A 2,500-nucleotide genomic window follows, 5' to 3' on the forward strand; every position below is an offset into this window, starting at 1 on the left:
TAATAATAATAACAGCTACTATAAAACGTTCATGACGAACACATCTATCTAGTATTTACTTTGATGGTAAGAGAAAATCGACTCAAATCTAAACAATATGTATTACTAAATAATAACAATAATCCCGTTACTGGGCAGAAAATAATCTTAATTAAAACAATGAATTGAAACCAATCTTTTCAGCGGTGTTAAAATTGCTTTGGTCACATGTCTGTTCGTGTGCTTGTGTCTGTGAGGGATAGTCCGGTAACTTAGGCGAGGCTTGTGAAACTTTCATTTCCATATTGCTACCTATTACAATTTTATCAACTAAAAAGGTAGACTGAGGTGGTATGGTCATGTCATGAGAAGAGATGAACAGTATATTGGGAGGAGAGTGATGGAAATGGAGGTACAGGGAACGAGGAGAAGGAGACCAAAGCAAAGGTGGGTGGACTGTATCAAGGATGACCTTCGACCAAAGGGATTAACCGGTGATGAGGTGTGGGACAGAGGTAGATGGAGAAAGCTGATCAGAAACGTCGACCCCACATAGAAGTGGGAAAAGATGTAGACAAAGAAGATTACAATTTTATCAACTCAAAATCCGAGGGAAAAACAGGATGATTTTCATAATATCAATGTAACTCCGTATAGGCTACAAAAAGGCTTTATAGAGATAAATTTAGGGTTGATAAAGACTATTTCTAAACTACGTAAGTATCATCATGATCATCGTCTCCTCCTACGCCTTTTGACGCAAAGGGCCTCAGTTAGATTTCGTAAGTCGTCTCTGTTATGACCTTTAAATCCACATTTCTCCATTCATCATCTCCTACTTGATGCTTCATAGTCCTCAGCCATGTAGGCCTGGGTCTTCCAACTCTTCTAGTGCCTTGTGGAGCCCATTTGAAAGTTTGGTACCAGAATTGAAAAAAAAAAAATTCTAAGACGCTTTAAAAGTATGATGAATGAAAATATCACGTGATCAGATATAAAGATTATTTCAGTTGCACTGCTTTCCCTTCCTTAATCCTTTAGGGCACATACAATTTAAAAAAGTAACAATAAAAGTATTGAAAACAGCCATAAAAAAAAAGACAGACGAATATCTCATTAGTTTTTTGGCAACAAAAGCTGATTATTCTTTGGTCTGCTAAAACGTAGCCCATTAAATTTAATCAGAATATGCCGGGATAAGATGACGTGAACATTATTTGTTTTCCCCAGTTCAGTAGCGAATACTTCATAACATTTCTCATAACTTGTTTTACGTGTTTGGTTCGTTTAATTACTGCGTTGGTTTTAATTCTGAAAGTTTCATCATTCGAACAATTCCTGTATTTTCTAGTTTATTAGTTGAGTTTATTTCTAATTGTTTACTTAGTTTCAGCCAGAATGTTTTGGTAATTTTATTCTAACAAGAGTTTTTGGAAAATTTATTGTAAATATGTGGATGTGATCATGGTGAGGGGTAGATGGAGATAGTTTGGGCATGCTCTTCGCACTCCCCAAGAGACATTAGTTCACCAAACTTTCAACTGGGCTCAACAAGGCACTAGAAGAGTTGGAAGACCCAGGCCTACATGGTTGAGGACTATGAAGCATGAAGTAGATGATGATGAATGGAGAAGTATTGATTTAGAAGCTCAAAATAGAGACGACTGGTGATATCTAACCGAAGCACTTTTCGTCAATAGGCGTAGGGGGAGATGATGATGAAATTGTCTTATAGCATCTTGCTTTTCCAACTAGGTTTGTAGCTTAGCTAATAATAATAATAATAATAACAATAATAATAATAATTAAACACACACAAACATCATTGTCCTAAAACTCAGGACTCGTTTTTCCTAAAGTTTTCCATTTTCAAAACCGGTTGACTAGTTCTTACATCTTTTCATAGATAAAGAATTTGCTCGTTTTCTCGTATGAATGCATGAATATATACTGCACATAAATATACTACTTTCGGATGACTCATGATATTATGATGAAAACTATGCAAATAAGCATTCATGTGAATTCTGTCGTGACCTTCTGAAATTTCGATGCTCGAAATGTTCTTTAAAAGCCTTTGAAGTCTGGATGTCATATAATTTCCGATCACGAAGCTCAAAAAAGTTCTTTTGAAACTGGAGCGACATGCATTGTACAGCAGAATTAAAAGTATCGGTGTTTGTTGTTGACTTATCTTGTTACGTGTTTATAAAGGCTGATTGCGCTTTGATTATGTATTAATCATATCCGATGGATCCGAAACTATTATCGCATGACCAAAAAAAAAAAAAAAAAAAAAAAAAAAAATTCTAAAATAACTACTACTACTAATACTGGCAGCTTAACAGAGATTTCTTGTGAAACTGTTTCTAAGATTATTCTAAATTCGCTTCCGAGATGTACAAGTTTGAGCGATTTGCTCTCTCTCTCTCTCTCTCTCTCTCTCTCTCTCTCTCTCTCTCTCTCTCTCTCTCTCTCTCTCTCTCTTCTATATATACTGTATGTATATATATATATATAC

The 2,500-nt window shown here is 35.3% G+C and overlaps 1 protein-coding gene across 1 annotated transcript in view; it reads right to left on the reverse strand.

The window, feature by feature from the left end:
• LOC137647221 (regulator of G-protein signaling 20-like) overlaps nt 1-2,500 on the reverse strand; it is a 262,304-nt gene that overhangs the window by 108,418 nt on the left and 151,386 nt on the right. The window lies entirely within an intron of this gene.

This window comes from Palaemon carinicauda, chromosome 9 (genome assembly GCF_036898095.1).
Source record: "Palaemon carinicauda isolate YSFRI2023 chromosome 9, ASM3689809v2, whole genome shotgun sequence".
NCBI lineage: Eukaryota > Metazoa > Arthropoda > Malacostraca > Decapoda > Palaemonidae > Palaemon > Palaemon carinicauda.